At 44.8% G+C, this 20,387-nt stretch overlaps 1 protein-coding gene and 1 pseudogene across 6 annotated transcripts in view; both read left to right on the plus strand.

The window, feature by feature from the left end:
- Positions 1-20,387, plus strand: part of CAMK1D (calcium/calmodulin dependent protein kinase ID) — a 481,509-nt gene that overhangs the window by 101,581 nt on the left and 359,541 nt on the right. The gene's annotated exons all lie outside the window — the stretch shown is intronic.
- LOC112441089 (U6atac minor spliceosomal RNA) lies at positions 5,897-6,039 on the plus strand (annotated as a pseudogene).

Below are 20,387 nucleotides of genomic sequence, written 5' to 3' on the forward strand. Positions count from 1 at the left end.
ATGACTTGTGTACTGGCCAGAGAGAAGGAGGCCGTGTCCTAGTCTGAGGCCCAGCAGGTTTGAGGTCTTGGATTTTCTAGTCTCCATAAATGTTCCCAATGCCATTTCGAGTTACAGTGAGGACTTGGACAGCCCTTTGCATTTAGTTTTGTTTTGTTATTTGAGACTCTGGTGTTTTCTTCAAGGAGGCTAAATGCTGGGTCTATTGGGTTACCTGTCTAAGGAAACTCCCATTGTTCCAGAATAAAAGAAGAATGAAAAAGTCATGCTTTGACTGCCTGGCGGCTATCAGGTGCTACTGGCCCCAGAGGTTATGAGCCAAGTGGCACGTCCTGCGCCTCCTGCAGGCTCCCACTGTGAGAACCAGCTGTGAAGGCCTCCCACCCAGACCTGCCCGCCATGTAAGAGGCGCGGTGCTGGGTGTGTCTGCCATGGGGCGGGGAGTGAGGACAACCGTTCTTTCCCACATGAGCTCTGAACCAATTGAGAAGTAGGGCTGAGGGGCCAGGCAGGTGGAGATCAAAATGTTAAATTCATTCCTGATAAAAGTTCCATTGGAGGACTGGGGCATGTTTAATAAAGGGCTTCCTCACTCTCAACCTCAGAAGCAGTCCGCCTAGCCCCCTGCAGGCTCCTCCCCTGGCCCAGAGGAGAGAGGTAGTCTGTGGGCTTCCCGCGGGTTCCCAAGAGAAAGGAGGGAGAAGGAGCTGGGCTGGTGCCCTCCATCCCCTCCTGGCCAGCTAGGTAAGTCCGTTCTCTTGCCTTGGGAGGAGGAAGAGGGAGGAGGGCCTGGAGGAGATTCCTCTGTAGACATTGGGAACCTGCTCCGTCTTCACTCTTGCCCTCTTCTTGGGACCTGGTATCCCCAGGGACCCAGTGCCCTGGCTCCATTTGAGGATTTCCACCCTGGGGCAGCTCTTTTCCTGTCTCAGCTTCACAGACTAATTTATTTAGAGGGGGCGAGAGAAATGAGATAAATTCTGATAATAGTGGCACTTAATGAATATTAATTGTCATTCATATACATGATATGCATTTCTTGAACTGGTAAATCTTTCAAAGAATTTATTTTACAATTTCTCTCAAACTCTGAATATTTGTGGAGTAAATGAATATACCAATCCTTTGTTGCATTGGGAGGCAGAGACTTGAGGATGGTTATGTGTTTGTGTGTGTGTGTGTGTGTGTGTTGGAGAGTGGGTCAGAGACGAAGTGGGGCAGGGAGCTAAGGCTTCTGGAAGATTCCCTGGGGGATGTCCATGTTCTCAGTGTCCCGGGGGCTACTCTGGCCGATGGGCCTTCGACCCCCGGGGTCCCAGGAACCAGAGCAACAGAGACATTGGGGATCTGAAGCAGCACATGTGCTGGGGGCCGCCTCCTTTTCCAAGTGGCCAATAGCCCCTTAATTGAGGGAGAGGAACCATCCAGGTTCAGAGGCAAAGCCCACTTGAGAGGGAAGAAGGAGAGTCTCGTGGAGCAGGCGAGTCAGGTGGGCGGTGTTTGCGGATCCCTTTGCAAGCCTGTTTTCACAGTGTTTTCAGGTGTGTTCTGAGAGCAGCGTATGGAACCCGACAATGACCTTTGTTCACATTAATGGAGCAGATGATTGCATTGCATTTTTTGGGTTCTTAAAAAAATGGTAATATGTATTATTGTAAACTGAATTTACAATATTTATACAATTATTTATATTGATTTATATTGTATAAATATAGTGTCCAGTTTTTCTCACATCTAGCCCCTTTCTTCCTTTCATTTACAAGGAAATCATAAGGAAATTTCTCAGAATGTTATGTGGACTGAATAAATACTTATACATTAGAAATAATTGTATAAATATACAATATTGTATACAATACAGTACAATTATTTATAATGTATAAATATACATTTATTTGTATATGTATTTGTATGTATAAATATGCATTATGGTCCATATATCAATACACATTATAGTAATATGTATTAATGTAAGTTTGACCATTTTGACTTTTTTTTTTTTTTTTTTTTTTTTGAGACCGAGTCTCACTCTGTCGCCCAGGCTGGAGTGCAGTGGTGCAGTCTTGACTCACTGCAACCTCCGCCTCCTGGGTTCAAACAATTCTCCTGCCTCAGCCTCCCGAGTAGTTGGGATTACAGGTATGCACCACTATGCCTGGCTAATTTTTTTATTTTTAGTAGAGACGCGGTTTCACCATATCGGTCAGGATGGTCTCGAACTCCCGCCTCGGCCTCTCAAAGTGCTGGGATTACAGGCATGAGCCACCGCGCCTGGCCCATTTTGACTGTTTTTAAGCGTACAGTTCAGTGGCATGAAGTATATTCACATTGTTGTGCAGCCATCGCCACCATCCATCTCCAGAACTTTTTCATCTTCCCAGACAGAAACTCTGCCCTCATTCAACAGCAACTCCTCATCTTCTCTCCTCCCAGTCTACGGCCAGCCCCATTCTACTTTCTCCCTCTATGAATTGGACTACTCTAGGGGCCTTGTTGAAGTGGATTCGTCAATATTTGCCTTTTTATGACTGGCTTATTTCACTCAGTCCTCAAGACCCATCCAGTTTGAAGCATGGGTCAGACTTTTCTTCTTCTTCTTCTTCTTTTCTTTTTTTTTTTGAGATGGAGTTTCGCTCTGTCGCCCAGGCTGGGGTGCAGTGATGCAATCTTGGCTCACTGCAAGCTCCACCTCCTGGGTTCAAGCGATTCTCCTGCCTCAGCCTCCTGAGTAGCTGGGATTACAGGCACCTGCCACCACGCCCGGCTAATTGTTGTATTTTTAGTAGAGATGGGGTTTCACTGTGTTGGCCAGGCTGGTCTTGAAATCTTGACCTCATGATCCGCCTGCCTTGGCCTCCCAAAGTGCTAGGATTACAGGTATGAGCCACTGTGCCCGGCCAGAATTTTCTTCCTTTTTAAGGCCGAATAATATTCCATTGTATGGCTAGACCATATTTCGCTTACCCATTCATCTGTCCATGGACTGTCTGAGTAACCTTTTGGTTATTGTGAATCATGCTGCTAGGAATATTGGTGTATGAATATGTTGCATTACATTTTTAAAAGGAAACTTTCGTTGAGATATAATACAGGCATTTCATTTTTGGCAACCACAACACACTTCTGACTTACATGGACTTACCTGAACTGCTGGTTATCCAAGACCCCTAAAGTTTTAAATGTAACAACTATGATACATTTTATCATGGAGCCTTGCCTGTTTTGTTCTGAGTTGTTAATTTTTGTGCACAGTCTTGTGAGATCCAGCTCATTATATCAGCCTGTCAAGATCTTTTTAGAATTCTGAGTTTAGTTTAATTTTGGGTTGTCCACAAACATGATGATCATATCCTCTCTCTGTACAAGTCACCAGTAAAAATGCTGAAGAGGAAGGGGCCAGCAGCAGAGCTCTGTGGGGGCTGTTGAAACCCTCCCCCTGGTTGGGTCTTGCTGTGCAGGTGTTTATCGGTCCAGTTTTTCTTGCTTCTAGCTCCTGTCTTCATTTCATTTATAAGGAAATTTCTTACTATATTATGTGGACAGCAGGTTGTCATTCTGTTTTTGAATTTAATATTTTTTTGTTTGTTTGTTTTTGCGATGGAGTCTCGCTCTGTCACCCAGGCTGGAGTGCAGTAACGCGATTTCAGCTCACTGCAACCTCCGCCTCCCGGGTTCAAGCAATTCCCCTGCCTCAGCCTCCTGAGTAGCTGGGACTACAGGCGCGTGCCACCACGCCTGGCTAATTTTTTGTACTTTTAGTAGAGACGGGGCTTTACCGTGTTAGCCAAGATGGTCTCAATCTCCTGATCTTGTGATCCATCTGCCTTGTCCTCCCAAAGTACTGGGATTACAGGTGTGAGCCACCACTCCCGGCCGAATTTTAATTTTTTTTTAGAGACAAGGTCTTACTTTGTCACCTGGGTTAAGAGTGCCATGGCACAGCATAGCTCAATGCAGCCTCAAATTCCTGGGCTCAAGCGATTCTCCTGCCTCAGCCTCCCGAGTAGCTGTGACTATAGGCGTGCACTGCCATGCCTGGCAAATTTTAAATTTTTTTGTAGAGATGGAGTCTTGCTGTGTTCCCCAGGCTGGTCTTGAAATCCTGGACTCAAGTGATCCTCCTGCCTCAGCCCCTAAAAGTGCTGAGATTACATGTGTGAGCCTCTGTGCCTGCGCTATGTTGCCACTCACCTAATAATCTGCAAACCTCTGGAGAATGGAACTAAGCCAGACTGGCTGTCCGCGCTCAGGTTTTTTAGTAGGTAAAATTTTAGGTGAATGACAGTTAGCTGTTCTCCTACATTCTCATTGCCAGGTTATAATGCAAGCAAGTTTCATACCAAATTCACATAAGATCCCTTATTTAGGAAATGTGTGAGCAGGCCAGCCGGCCGGCCGAGTACAGTCTGGGTGGTGGTTCTGTCATCAGGAGTCCCTGCTCTGTGCCTTACTATGTGCTCTGAGTGCCACTTTGGATGAAAGCTTCCCACAAGGCAGATTTTCCAGTATTCCAACACCAGGGTTCTCTTACCCTAGGAGGAGCCTCAGGCAGCCAGAAATTTCCCAAACCAATGGCTGGACCTTTTTAGGAATCTCGCATAAGGATAGAGGGTCTTGCTCTGTAGCTCAGGCTGGAGTGCAGTGACATGACCAGGGCTCACTGCAGACTTGACCTCCCAGGCTTAAGCAATCCTCCTGCCACAGTGTCCAAAGTAGCTGAGACTTCAGGTATGCACCACCACACCCAGCTAATTTTTGTATTTTTTTGTAGAGACAGGGGTTTTGCCATGTGGCCCAGGCTGGTGTCAAACTACTGGGCTCAAGCAGTTCGCCCGCCTTGGCCTTCCAAAGTGTTGGGATTACAGGCATGAGCCACTATGTCCAGCCTGGTAATCACGGTTCTGACTGTTGTCACGTTAGATTAGTTTTGCCTGCTTTTAAATTCCATATAAATGGAATTGCACTTATGTTTTATGACATTGATTCATGTTGTTGCATGTAAAAGTTGTTCATTTTTTCCCCATTGCTCTGTAATTCCATCATATAAAGTTTAGGTTCCTTTCTGTAGTTGATGGACATTTGGTTGTTTCCAGTTTGGGACAATATGAAGCAAACAGCTGAAAACATTCTTGTCCATGTCTTTGGTGGATGGAGTATGAGTTATTGATTAGGGTAACTGACTGTCTTTAGAATTGACATTTACAGCAACTAGCCCGTGGAGAATATCATGCTGTCCGTGCCAAATGATTTTAAAGTAAACTGAAGGTGTTATACAAAACCGTATTAAACAAAGGAGTGAATTTAGTCTCATATGACTTGTATTTAGCCAGTTCGTGCCAGTATGAAAGCAGATCATTGCTTTGGTGCACCCCGCCCATAATAAATGTTCTAAGTCAGAAGGTCAATTTCCTGAAATCTGAGATTCTCATGTGAAAGTATATTGTTTCCTCATGCCTTCTCCAGAAGCTTGGGTGGGAAAGAACGCTTTATCGCTTCTGCAGATAGGCACCATTTTCTCATTATAGATTCTCACTGTGAAAAAGTCATGAATTACTAAAAACTCTGGGAATATAAACTAGGTTTGGGGATCCCCTGAATTGGAATGAATAAAGTTTTAAAATATTCATTTATGTTTTATTTCCATGTCATTGTGTGTCTTGTGATGAGAAAAATATTTGCTGCTGATTTAGAATTCCTGAATGCTCTTATAAAAATTTAATTCCACCCATATTAACTAGGCTTTCAAGTCTTTTTGAGAGGGGCTGTTTTCTTCCAATAGGTTGCTAGAGGGGAAACCTGTTAGCCTAAGAGAATTGTTGGATGCAAGTTTAATAGGGAAGGTGAACTCAGACCACCAGTGGGGGATGCCGCATTGATTTAAATTTTAAAAGAGCCTGTGTTTTATGAAAGTAAAGAAATAGGTTAACAGTCCCCGTGACAAGAATGGAAAACATTCTCAGGACCTATACCACACATATACATTTAAAGTATCACTCAGCCTGGACAACATGGTGAGGGCCTGTCTCTACAAAAATTTAAATCTTAGCCAGGCATGGCGGCACGTGCCTGTGGTCCCAGGTTGAGGCGGGAGGATCACTTGAGCCCAGGAGGTCAAGGCTGCAGTGAGCTGTGATTGCGCCACTGCTCTCCAGCCTCGGCGACAGAGTGAGACTCTGTCTCAAAAAAAAAAAAAAAAAAAAAAATCACTACCTCTTTATAGCACCTAACAGTACTTTTAAACAACCCTACAGGAGGGGCATCTGGTGCCATGAACTAACATTACGGATACATTTACCCTTTGACCCAGCAGTCCTGTTTCTGGGAATCTTTACTGCAGATACACCCCCACATGTGATGAAATGACATTTGCTCACAATTATCATTGAAGCTTTGTGACACCAGTGTTAGAAGCCGCCAAGTGGCCATCAGTCAATAAGGGACTGGTTAAAGGGGTGATGGTGTGTATCGACAGTGGAACGCTATGCAGCTGTTGAAGAGAATGATAAAAATCTGTGTTTCTGTCCAGGCATGGTGGCTCACGCCTGTAATCCCAGCACTGTAGGAAGCCAAGGTGGGCAGATCACTTGAGGTTGGGAGTTCGAGACCAGCCTGACCAACATGGTGAAAGCCTGTGTATACTAATAACACAAAAATTAGCTGGGAGTGGTGGCACGTGCCTGTAATCCCAGCTACCCGGGAGGCTGAGGCAGGAGAATCGCTTGAACCCAGAGGGTGGACGTTGCAGTGAGCCGAGATCGAGCCACTGCACTCCAGCCTGGGTGACAGAGCGAGACTCTGTCTCAAAAAAAAAAAAAAAAGTGTTTTGAAATGGGAAGATTTCTAGGTACATTAACAAGTACAAAACGCAAGGTGAAAAACAGTGCATGGAGTATGCTGCTCTTTGTATAAGAAAGCTGGGCGGCCGGGTGCAGTGGCTCACACCTATAATTCCGTTGGGAGGCCAAGATGGGTGGATCACGAGGTCAAGAGATTGAGACTATCCTGGCCAACATGGTGAAACCTTGTCTCTACTAAAAATACAAAAATTAGCTGGGTGTAGTGGCGCGAGCCTGTAGTTCCAGCTACTTGGGAGGCTGAGGCAGGAGAATTGCTTGAACCCAGGAGGCGGAGGTTGCAGTGAGCTGAGATTATGCCACTGCACTCCAGCCTGGCGACAGAGCAAGACTGTCTCAAAAAAAAAAAAAAAAAAAAAAAGAAAGATGGACATACGAACATATGTATGTGAATTTACTTATATTTGCATCAAGAAACACTAGAAGGATAAACAAGTTATAATAAAATGCTCTTCTGTCTGAGGCACAGGGGAAGGGAGTGATTGGGAATAGGTGTCGGAATGCCTCCTTTGCATGGGTCTTTTGATGGATTGTGTTGACCTTTGAATCATGTAGAAAAGCAAGTCAGCAACCAGCAAAAGCAAATCAGCCAGGGAATGCCTTTGACTTTGAATGAGACCAAGAGCAGGTGGTGGAGAGCGAAGGTGGTTGACTGCATTTCTTAGCTCAGAAGCAAAGTCAGTGCATTCATTCATTCATTCAATCCGCAAATGCATACCGAGCCTCTCCCATGCACCGTCTGCTGTTGCACATGCCGAGGATACAGCTGTCAACAGAAGCATTAAGGTCCAAGCTTTCCCAGAGCTGGCATTCTTGAGGGGACAAACACATGACAAAAAGGTGATTAGTGAGGAAGAGAAGGCTCGTGCGGCAGGACCTAGAGAGGAAGGCGAGAGGAGTCCATGCTGAGGCCAGAGGGGACGTTCATTGCTGATACATATTCCTATGTGTTCATCATGCATTTGCAAATAGTATTTTTTTAATTTTATTTTTTAAAGACAGGGTCTTGCACTGTCACCCAGGCTGGAGTGCAGTAGCACGATCATAGCTCACCACAGCCTCTACCTCCTGGCCTCAAGTGATCCTCCCACCTCAGCCTTCCAAGTAGCTGGAACTAAAGGTGTGTGCTGTCATGCCCAACTAATTTTATTGTTATTATTAATATTTTTTGTAGAAATGAGGTCTCACTGTGTTGTTGCCCAGCTGGCCTCTTGAACTCCTGGCCTCAAGCGATCCTCCTGCCTCAGCCTCCTAAAGTGTCAGGATTACAGGTGTGAGTCACTGCGCCTGGCCCTATGAACAATATTTGCACCTAGGATAATAAAGTGGTGTAAAATCTTACATTTAATCTTTTGCTACAGCAGTCAGGATTACATTTTATCATCATATTATCACTTCAGATAAGTTTCTTTCTTCCTTCCTTCCTTCCTTTCTTTCCTTTTTTTTTTTTGAGATGAAATCTCGCTCTGTTGCCCAGGCTGGAGTGCACTGGTGTGAGCTCGGCTTACTGCAACCTCTGCCTCCCAGGTTCAAGTGATTCTCCTGCTTCAGCCTCCTGAGTAGCTGGGATTACAGGGATGCGCCACCACGTGTGGCTGTTTTTTGTATTTTTAGTAGAGACGGGGTTTTGCCATGTTGGCCAGGCTGGTCTCAAACTCCTGACCTCAGGCGATCCACCTGCCTCGTCCTCCCAAACTGCTGGGATTACAGGCGTGAGCCATGGTGCCGGGCCAGGATTATATTTTATCATAATATAATTATCACTTCAGATAAGTTTCAAATAAAAAAAAACCACGTTATGGCAGGTGACTGTGCCCCAGGCCACTACTGTGTTGGTGGAAAACTAGAATTTAGTTGAATAAACAAAAAGTGGATTTGATCATGATAGTTTGCTTTCACAACAGTCAGGTTATTCTGGGGTTAATGTTCTCTGAATGATTTGTGACTATAACCATAGATTATTAGGTGATGAGACATTACTGTGACGAGTCTATTTTTTTCTATTCTGTAGTTTAAAAAAATTCCTCTTTACTGTGATATATTAGCTACAGAAAATTGAAAAAAAAAAACCCACGCATACACTCAGATAAATCACATAGCCCTCATATTCCATATGTCTTCATGACAGTCATTGTCTGAGAATCCCAGGGCGATAGCTCCACGGTAGATAACGTAGATATTTGAAACATATTTCTCTTGTGTTTATTTATTTATATTTTCTCTTCCTTGTCTTTTTAGTGGCAGACTTATCTGTCATAGTTTCTGAATTCGATGAAAGATTAATGTGGTTATTTTTAAAATTTTTACGATGAAATGATTAGTTTGCAAGAGAGATTTTTCTCTGTCTCTTTGGGTTCAATTAAATGTTGGTGAAACTTGAGAAATAATGAGGAACATGGATCAAAGCCGTGGGGAAAGGCGGTGTTATTGCTTCCAGCATCTCTAGGTCTGCAACAGCAAGAGTTAAGTTTTGCTCAGAGAATGAAGGAAAAATAACACAGACTGGGCAGCCAGATTTGCGAGTCTGGGCTTTTCCTGACAACCAGTGCAGACTATAGCTCCATCTGACATGGAACCAGCATATTCACAAGCATTGCTAGATCTGTGATCTAGTTATGAAAACACCAGAAATCGGCTTTGTTTTCAGGGTGAAAAAAATGCAAAGTCATACAGATTCTTATTTCCTAATCATGATAAACTCCACTGTATGGTATATTAAGGAAAAGCTCCAGGAGTCGCAGACATCCTCTGTCATTCTAGGAAATGCACAAAAAGGTGGTAATGAAAGCTTGTTGTTATATTTCCTATTTCTCTATTCTTTTTTTTTTTTTTTTGAAGAGATGGGGTTCCACTTTCTTGCCCAGTCTGGAGTGCAGTGGTGTGATCATATCTCCCTGCAGCCTTGAACTCCTGGGCTCAAGCGATCCTCCTGCCTCAGTCTCCCGAGTAGTTGGGACTACAGGTCTGCACTGCCATGCCCAGCTTATTTTATTTTATTTATTTATTTTTTTGAAATAGTCTTGCACTGTCACCCTGGCTGGAATGCAGTAGTGCGATCTCAGCTCACCGCATCCTCCTCCTTCTGGGTTCAAGCAATTCTCCTGCCTCAGCCTCCTGAGTAGCTGGGACTACAGGCGCCTGCCACCACACCTGGCTAATTTTTTGTATTTTTAGTAGACATGGGGTCTCACTTTGTTGACTAGGCTGGTCTTGAACTCCTGACCTCATGATCCACCCACCTCGGCCTCCCAAAGTGCTGGGATTACAGGTGTGAGACACTGCGCCCAACCCTATTTTATTTTTAATTTTTGTGGAGATGGAGTTTTGCTGTGTTGCCCAGGCTCGTCTTGAACTCCTGACTTCAAGTAATCCTCCCACCTCAGCCTCCCAAAGTGCTGGGATTACAGGTGTGAGCCAGCACTCCTGGCCTCCCAATTCTTAATTGCTTAAAAGGGTTGGACTCTCTTTGAGGACTAGCTGATTCAGAGCTTTGTCAGATCTGTCCTCTTAGAATCTCAGGGTGGACTTGGGAGGATGTGATCTTTGCTTCCTAGTAGATAAAGGAAAAAAGTAGGTAGTGACTGCAGAAGGACCTCCACTCTGCCTCCTCAATTCACCTTACAGGAAGCTTGGACAGCATCTCTGGGGCTGGCCAGGGCAGTTGCTGCAGCCAGCCTGTGAGGACAGGATCGTCCTCATCCACCATTGCTGCCAGTGAGACAACCCTGCCAGAGCAGGTTTGATTTTCCATAAGCAGCTGTACTCAAGGATGTAGAAAGGCACCTGGCCACTCTGAGGATACATGTTCGGTGCTCTGCGTGTTGTGTTATCTTTCTGAATTTACTTTCTAGGCGGGAAATAAGAATAGGGTAGCAAAAGTAAGAAAGGACGAAGGGCAGTTGGGTAGGAGTCGTCTGATTCTTTAATGCTTTTTACTATTTGGGGTAGCAGTTTAAAGAAGAGATGCTTTTGGCCGGGCGCAGTGGCTCACGCCTGTAATCCCAGCACCTTGGGAAGCCGAGGTGGGCGGGTCGCGAGGTTAAGAGATCGAGACTGTCTTGGACAACATGGTGAAACCCCGTCCCTACTAAAAATACAAAAATTAGCTGGGTGTGGTGGCGTGCACCTGTAGTCCCAGCTACTCGGGAGGCTGAGGCAGGAGAATTGCTTGAACCTGGGAGGTGGAGGTTGCAGTGAGCTGAGATCATGCTATTGCAATCCAGCCTGGTGACAGAGCGAGGCTTCATCTCAAAAAAAAAAAAAAAAAAAAAGAAGCTTTCAAAGTAAGAATACCCAAAAGTAACCCAACAGTGGTGGAAATATTTCACAGTTATTTTTAGGTGTTCTTCTATGATGGTAGCCAAGGTATCTCTTAGAGTAGATGCCTTGTGTGGAGACCGTATTGTTTTGCCACTTACCTTTGGAGGAGGAAGTTTGTTGCTCATCACAGAAACCAAACACTGTTTTTCTTGGGAACTGTTCCCTGTTCTCTGAAACAATGAACACGCTTCTCTCGGATCCACTTCACCAGGATATTCCCACCCAGCGCTTCTTATATCTTATACCAAGACCCTTATCTCCCTTGCGACTCAGTGAAAGAATGAGTGCGTGCTGCCAAGAGTTTGTGTTCTATCGAAGTCCAAATTCTGTTAATTTCATGAAAATTCACTTATTTTTCATTACTAAATGGATAATTTGAATTTCTGGCCTATGAAGAGTTTTTTGTTGTTTTTTTTTTTTTTTTTTTTTTAAGGCAGAGTCTCCCCCTCTGTTGCCAGGCTGGAGTGCAGTGGTGTGATCTTGGCTCACTGCAGCCTTCGCCTCCCAGGTTCAAGCAGTTCTCCTGCCTTAGCCTCCCGAGTAACTGGGACTATGGGCACGCGCCACCGTGGCCAGCTAATGTTTGTATTTTTAGTAGAGACAGGGTTTCACCATGTTAGCCAGGATGGTCTCCATCTCTTGATCTTGTGATCCGCCCACCCTGGCCTCCCAAAGTGCTGGGATTATAGGCGTGAGCCACTGCGCCTGGCCAAGAATTTTTTTTTTTTTTGAATAAATGGTTATAAGCATTGGACCATATTTGTGAAGGTCTCAAGACCATCTAACAGAATTGTTGTAAAATATGACAGTAACAGGAACAACTACAAAAAAGAGAGCTGATATTTGTATATTGCTGTTAGCATGTATTATTAAACATGAGAAGGGTCAGAGTTCAGATGTGACATGCCTAATGGGCTGATATGAGTTGTGGAGCTCTCATTCTCTTTTTTCTTTAGAGATGGGTTCTTGCTCTGTTTCCCAGGCTGGAGTGCAGTGGCACGGTCATAGCCCACTGCAGCCTTGACCTCCTGGGCTCAAGCAATCCTCCCATCTCAGCTCCTGCCCCGAGTAGTTGGGACTATAGGCATGCACCACCATGCCCAGCTTGAGCTCTTATTTCTAACCTGTTAAGGTAATGGAGTCCTCTGCAGTGAAGTGGTGTTAGTGAGAATAGCTTGCAGGGCAGAGCCTAGCAGCATAGACAGAGAGCACTCTATCTGGGCTGGAAGAAAAAATGAGCATATGCCAGAGAATAAACATCTTTTGTCAAAATTCTGTTGGGCAACCAGCAGCTGGCACTCATATCTAGAGTCCAAGACCGATAACAGCAAACTTATTTCCTATTTGGATTAGAGAATGAAAATAAGCTCTAAGAGTTTTTTTTTTTTTTTTCCTCCTGAAATGGAATCTTTCTCTGTCGTTCAGGCAGGAGAGCAATGGCGTGATCTTGGCTCACTGCAACCTCTGCCTCCCGGGTTCAAGTGATTGTCCTGCTTCAGCTTCTTGAGTAGCTGAGATTAGAGGTGCACACCGCCACACCTGGCTAATTTTTGTATTTTTAGTAGAGACAGGGTTTCACCATGTTGGCCAGGCTGGTTTCGAACTCCTGACCTCAAATGATTCACCCACCTCAGCCTCCCAAAGTGTTGGGATTACAGGTGTGAGCCACTGCACTTGGCCAGCTCTAAGAGTTTTTAAAAATTTATACATAAATATATCATAGGTTGGTACTAACCAGTATTTTAGTTGTTAGTAAATTTGGTGGTTTGTTTATAATGCAACAACTTATCTTTTTAAGTAAACATGAATTCATAATCTGCCAGCACATCTGTGTCTCTATCAGCCAGTTTTCTCACCTCTGAGATTACCACTCTTTTGTTTTCACTACGATGTTCTCGGTGCTTTTTTCTCACCTCTCGGTGAGTTGAAGGGGCTGATGTGTATCGCCCCCTGATATGGTTAGGCTTTATTTCCCCACCAGGTCTCATCTTGGATTATAATCCCTATAAATCCCCATAATCCGCAGGTGTCAAGGGAGAGACCAGGTGGAGGTAAATGAATCATGGGGTAGGTTTTCCCCATGTTGTTCTCGTGATAGTGAGTTCTCACTAGATCTGATGGTTGTATAAGTGTGTGGTAGTGTCTCCTGCGTTCCTTCTCCTTCCTGCCGCCTTGTGAAGAAGGTGCCTTGCTTCCCCTTCTGCCTTGCTTCCTTCCTCTTCCACCATGATTGTAAGTTTCCCGAGGCCTCCCCAGCCATGCTGAACTGTGAGTCAGTTAAACCTCTTTCCTTTATAAATCACTCAGACTCAGGCAGTTCTTTATAGCAGTATGAAAACGGACTAATACACCCCTGCTTAGATGGGGTCTGAAAACCTGGTTAAAGTATATCTCAAAACAATAAATAAAAGCTCCTGGGTGTTGGTCCCCTCTTTGTCCCGTGGTTGTTGAATGACTAGGTAAGAAATTAAATGGGACACTCTGCAGATACCTAGCAGAGAGGCCTCGGCAGGTGGGTCTTCCATCAGTTGGTATTTCCCCTCTCCTTCGGTAGCTCTTTTCCGATTGCCACAGAGCACTCCCAGGTGCAGAGAGTAGTCAGTAAATGAACTGGCCATCTCCAGAGCTTTTGCAGACTCACGTTGAGCAAGGCTGATGCTCTCAGAAGGTGTACCATTTGATCTTGTGGCTTTACCTACCCTCCCCCACCACGTGTACTGTAATTTGAGAGTTTAGTGTTAGTGGCTGATGTCAGACAAGGCAGAAAAGAGTGGTCAAGGCCGGGCGCCGTGGCTCATGCCTGTAATCCCAGTACTTTGGGAGGCCGAGGCAGGCGGATCACGAGGTCAGGAGATTGAGACCATCCTGACTAACTCGGTGAAACCCCATCTGTACTAAAAATACAAAAAATTAGCCGGGTGTGGTGGCGGGTACCTGTAGTCCCAGCTACTCAGGAGGCTGAGGCAGGAGAATGGCATGAACCCGGGAGGCGGAGCTTGCATTGAGCCGAGATCTCGCCACTGCACTCCAGCCTGGGTGACAGAGCGAGACTCCGTCTTAAAAAAAAAAAAAAAAGAGTGATCAAATTCATCCCAAATGTATTTTGTTGTATTTCATATTCTTCATATTTGAGCACTTAAGAACCATTCACAAGTCAGTTCTCTGAAGCAGAACATCACATTCAACAGCACACACATTCCTCAGACGTTCTGGATATTGGGCAAGGAATAATCAATCCTAAATTCCATTATGCCTTTACAGTGGTCATGTTGAAATCTGATGAGAATGGTGGGTGAGAGCTTGGGTTTGTCCGTCACCCATAAAGCACGCAGTTTGTGCATTTCAGTTATGTGCAGAGGTTTAATGGTAGATTTCTAATTGAAGGATAAGATAGTGGGGCAGCATTTCTTTACCAACTCTGATAAGCGAAAATAAAAGTCCTATTCATCTGGGTGTTTCTGTCTCAGCCATTAATTATAGATAATCCCCAATTACCCCTGAATTCAGAGAGTTTTGCATATAATTAAAATTCTCTGATAATTCAAAAATTCTACTTTGGTTGTTAATTCTTATTTCTATTGAGCCAATCTTATATTTTTATTTTATTTTATTTGTTGAGATGGAGTCTCACTCTTTCACCCAGGCTGGAGTGCAGTGGTGCGATCTTGGCTCACTGCAAGCTCTGCCTGCCAGGTTCAAACGGTTTTCCTGCCTCAGCCTCCCGAGTAGCTCGGATTACAGGCGCCCACCACCACGCCTATCTAATTTTTGTATTTTTAGTAGAGACTGTGTTTCACCATGTTGGCCAGGCTGGTTTTGAACTCCTGACCTCAAGTGATCCACCCACCTTGGCCTCCCAAAGTGCTGGGATTACAGGTGTGAGCCCCTGTGCCCAGCTGAGCCAATCTTATTTTTAACAAGCATCAAAGAGGTAATGTTTTGAGCAGCCACCTCGTATTGTATCCAGGTTGTTGCATTTAATCATCCCTTTGGTGCTGCAGTGTGGTATTACTCCACGTTACAGATGAAGAGACAGAGGTTCTGGGAGGCTAAATGCAAAGTCATCTCTTGAGTCATGAGCTGGACTGCTACTTCACCTAACTTGAGATCCATACTCTCTCTTTCTCTTTAGATTGCTGCCTGCCCACTGCTAGAAGCAGATAGGAGGAGGCCAGAAAAAGACTGAAATGATCATAAATCATCAATTTCTGAGTAACCAGGAATTGACAAATATTTGAGAGAGTTAGCCTCAGTTTCTTCATTTAAAAAATGAGTTTATGGCCGGATGCCGTGGCTGATGCTTATAATCCCAGCTGCTTGGGAGGTCGAGGCAGGAAGATCTCTTTAGGCCAGGAGTTCGAGACTAGCCTGGGCAACATAGTGAGACACCGTCTCGAAAAAAATTTTTAGGGAGACCGAGGCGGGCAGATCACGAGGTCAGGAGATGGAGCCTATCCTGGCTAACACGGTGAAACCCCATCTCTACTAAAAATACAAAAAAATTAGCTGGATGTGGTGGTGAGCACTTGTATTCCCAGCTGCTTGGGAGGCTGAGGCAGGAGAATGGTGTGAACCCGGGAGGCATAGCTTGCAGTGAGCCGAGATCGCACCACTGCACTCCAGCCTGGGCGACAGAGCGAGATTCTGTCTCAAAACAAACAAACAAAAATTTTTTTAATTTAGCTGGGAGTGGTAGCACATACCTGTAGTCCTAGCTACTTGAGAGGCTAAGGCAGGAGAATTGCTTGAGACCAGGAATTGGAGGCTGCAGTGAACTATGATCACGCCACTACACTCCAGCCTGGGAGACAGGGCAAGACCCTGTCTCTGAATTTCTTTCTTTTTTTTTTTTTTTTAGAAGTCAATAGGTTTTCCTAGGGGGAGGTGTTATTTGTAAGTAACAGATGAGATAATGCATTAAAAATACTTTGGTAAGTGCCATCAGCAATAAATATGCCAAGGAAGATGGTCCCCCTCTCAAGCCTCTGACCTTGGGAAGGATCTGTGCCTGGGAAATGTGTCTTGGGAACGTTTTTTATGGGAAGGTCGTGGCGGCAGCTACACAGGGCTTCTTACACGAGCTGAGAGCGACATCTGGTCCAGACAGATGACAGCTGCAAAATGAAGCAGGATGTTTCAGGGATTGTCGTAGCTGGGGCACGTTTGCTTGTTTAAAATCTCTGGAACTTCCTGACCAAAAGGCGTATAGGGTTTTGATGACTCATTTTGAAGCAAAGCAAGCACCCCAGGATGTTGCCCTCGAACTCAGGTTGAAATTTCACCTCTCTTGGCTGCCTGAGAAACTTGTCGTCAGTACGTGGCCTGCAGAAGGAATGGGTAGATGCTGCCATGTGGAACGTGTAATAAATATTGTGACTCGGCAAAGGGGTGTCCACTCTCATGTTTTCTTTTTTATTGACATGGAGTCTCACTCTGTCACGCTGGCTGGAGTGCAGTGGCGCGATCTCAGTTCACTGCAACCTCTGCCTCCCGGGTTCAAGCGATTGTCCTGCCTCAGCCCCCCGATTAGCTGGGATTACAGGTAGCTGCCACAATGCCTGGCTAATTCTTGTAATTTTAGTAGAGATGGGGTTTTGCCATTTTGTCCAGGCTGGTCTTGAACCACTGGCCTCAAGTGATCCACCCACCTCAGTCTCCCAAAGTACTGGGATTATAAGCATGAGCCACTGCGCCCAGTCACTCTCATGTTTTCCTGACAGCTGGGACCAGGGTAACTTATGAATTGTGACTTGAGCCATGTCCCAACCTAAAGAGAGCAGTTACTTAATGCATTTTCAAATGCACTGAATGTCAAAATATTTTCACCTCTGATTAGAAAAATGAAATTGTCAGTTATGCCAGGTCTACCTAGAATAGATGACTTTTCTCTCATCAACACTCATTTTATGAGAGCGTTAGCAGAGATACACTTCATAATGCTTGGCATAGCCCATTGTAGGGATGGCATATGTATTTGTTGAATAAATGGGCTGCAGAAGCACCTGCAAAACCCAGGCTGGGTTTGTGTAATCATTTGTAGGTAGGATTATCTCTTGATTGGTCTTTGTTCACATGAGGTTTACAACATATGTTCTTTAGGTTTTTTAAATGGAATTTTTTATTGACATAATTGTAGATTTGCATGAAGTTGTCAGGAGTAATAGAGATAGCCTGCATACCCTTTATCCAGTTTCCCCCAATGGTAAATCTTACAAGTTTACAGTACAATATGATAACCAGGATATTGAAATTGATATAGTTCATGTCATTCATACAAGCTACCGATTTTATGCAAATACGCTTTTTAATTTTTATGTTTTGAGACAGGGTCTCACTCTGTCACCCAGGCTAGAGGGCAGTGGTGCCATCATGGTGCACTGCAGCCTTGACCTCCTGGGCTCAAGTGATCCTCCCGCCTCAGCTTCCCGAATAGCCGGGACTACAGGTGCTTAACACTACATCCAGCTATTTTTTTTATATTTTCTGTAAAGACGGGTCTTCATTCTGTTGCCCAGGCTGGCTCATCTCAAACGCCTGGGCTCCAGCAATCTGCCTGCCTTACCTTCCCAAAGTTCTGGCATTACAGCCATGAGCCACTGAGCCCGGCCTCAAATATGGTTTTTGAAAGCAATTTTAAAGTGGTGAAGTATGATTGGAGAAAATAAAAGCCATGTTGTGGGCCTCAGGGGCGGAGGTGGAACTAGAACTTTCTGGGCATTTGTTGGGATGCTGCTGGTTCCCAGGTGCAGAGGAGAGGTGAGTTTGGAATGATTGGGGGTGTCCCTCGTAGGGGAGGAAAGGTTGTCCTGGAGTGGCATGGCATGGACAGTAGTAAAAAGACTCCTTCACAGCCCCACACAGGAGCACTGCCTGTGTTCTCTGGGGAGGGGCCAGCCCTCTGGTGGGGGCCCTTTGTGCCTATAACCCCCCATGACCCTGCCCTCCAGCCCATGTGATGGGCGGATGTGGAGTAGTTTAGGCTTGTCAGGGGCTCTAAGTCTGATCTGCACCCAAATCCCTGACCACACCTTCCCTCTTCGGAACTAGAATTTCCAGAAGGTTTGAGAAGAATTAGCCTCTGTCTTTGTCATCCTTTCCTTTCATGGGGTTGTTTTTCTTATTGGATTCAGGCAAGCAAATAATTAGGTCTTGGAGGGCTGGGGGTGCTTCTTTTTATTCATTATTTAGCTGCCTCTTTCTGGTCCCAAATCTCATCTGCCCTCAGCAGTCCACACAGCGTCCTGCCCGGGCAAGGTGGGGGATTCACATGGATGGAAATCAAGTGAACGGCTCCATAGGGAGAGATTCTGAGGGGATGGAGACCTGTAGCTCCCCGGATAAAGAGGAAATGGGGTGAGGAGAGGAGGGGGGCGGTGCTGTGTAGGGCAAGGAGCCTGTTGTATTCTGGGACCCTTGAAGTCCATGCCTGCTGAGCTTAAAGGGTCTCCTCTGAATGGGAACATGGCCTTGTTTCTATTTAGGGAGAGAAAAGCCACCCAGCATTTCTATAGTCTTGAATTAGACCCAGCATTCTAGGTTAGAAGGTAGAGGTTCCCCCACCCCCCTCCCCTTTTCATATAGAATTAGAAAATATCTGGATTTCAGCCCGTACAAGGTGCTCATGTAATTAACCCTTTCTTCCAAGCGAGGCCTTCCCTCGGAGGTGTGCAGATGGCAATATATTTACGGCTTCCACTGGGGCATAACCAAGAAAGGGGACATCTGCATCGTATTCTCTTTCTGGGTTTGCCGTGCTCTGCTACAGTCATGGCAAATAAACAACCCACCTTCCCCAGGAATGACTAATTCATAAACACATAACTACACAACTACACCTTATGATGTGGAAACCTGGATAGCTTATTTCTGGGAAAAGCTAATATCATAAAAAGCTTTTGTAAATGTGTTTATTAGTATATTATCTCATAAGCTTTTAAGAATCCAATTTTAAAATGTGCACCTTCTGGAGAAAACAACGTTATATTTTACTTGGAGAACACTTTAGTGGAAATGACCCTTTCAAAGGATTTGGTAAATGCATGTGTTAAATTCATCTTTTCAGTCATTGTGTATAATCAGTTCTTTCAGAACCTTTTTTCTTCCTGGCTGATTGTTTTTTTTCCTGTTGTCACTTTTTTAGTGTGTTAGGGTACCGTTCTTCTTAAGTATCAAGCACTTCCTCAGGGCATATTCTGATAGTTATATAAATGGGAGAATACCAGACAGAAGGATAGTGAATATTTGCTTGATTGCTTTAGATTTTTCTTTGGACTTGAAGATAAGTCTAAATGATTTCAAATGTTCATTTGTTAATAAACAACCAGATTGTTAGGTTTTTCAGATTGTCTCAAAAATGTCCATGATTATATAAATATAGCTAGCCTTGAGGTCTGCATTTACCTCCTGGATTTCATAACAATTCTCTATAATGCTTTTGAAAAGTTTGGCTTTCTATATGGTATATTTAGGGCAGCTTTTTTAAATTTAGGAAAGTGTGCCATGCCGTTCCTTTGTACGATATATAAAGACTTGACCAGGAGTATAAAAATCAACTCTAATCCCACCACTCAGAAATAACCACTGTGAGATTTTTTATGTATTTTCCAGACCTTTTCTGTGCATAGTCAACACAATTGCTTTTGTATTGTGTGTTGTTTCTTCCCTTTTCCACAGAGTGACATATCTTGGGCATTTACCCATATTGTAAATTTTTCGCTAAAATCCCTAAAATACTGTGTATGCTTCTTCTTCTTCTTTTTCTTCTTCTTTTTTTTTTTCTTCCAACATGGAGTCTCGCTCTGTCGCCCAGGTGGAGTGCGGTGGCGCGATCTCTTCTCACTGCAACCTCTGCCTCCTGGGTTCAAGCGAGTCTGCTGCCTCAGCCTCCCGAGTGGCTGGAATTACTGGTGCCTGCCACGACACCCGGCTAATTTTTGTGTTTTTGGTAGAGATAGGGTTTCACCATGTTGGCCAGGCTGGTCTTGAACTCCTGGCCTCAAGGGATACACCCACCTCGGGCTCCCAAAGTGCTGGGATTACAGGCGTGAGCCACCTTGCCCGGTCGTGTGTGGTTTTTGAATCCCAAGAAACTGTGGCTTGAGGTGTGCTTATGGCCCAGTGTACTGCCACCACCTCTGTACTAAACCAAGCCACCTTGTGTGTGTGTACGTGCGTGCGTGCGTGTGTGTGTGGTGGGGCTCTGCTCCAGGAGCC

Source organism: Pan paniscus, chromosome 8 (assembly GCF_029289425.2).
Source record: "Pan paniscus chromosome 8, NHGRI_mPanPan1-v2.0_pri, whole genome shotgun sequence".
In the NCBI taxonomy this organism is placed as follows: Eukaryota; Metazoa; Chordata; class Mammalia; order Primates; family Hominidae; genus Pan; species Pan paniscus.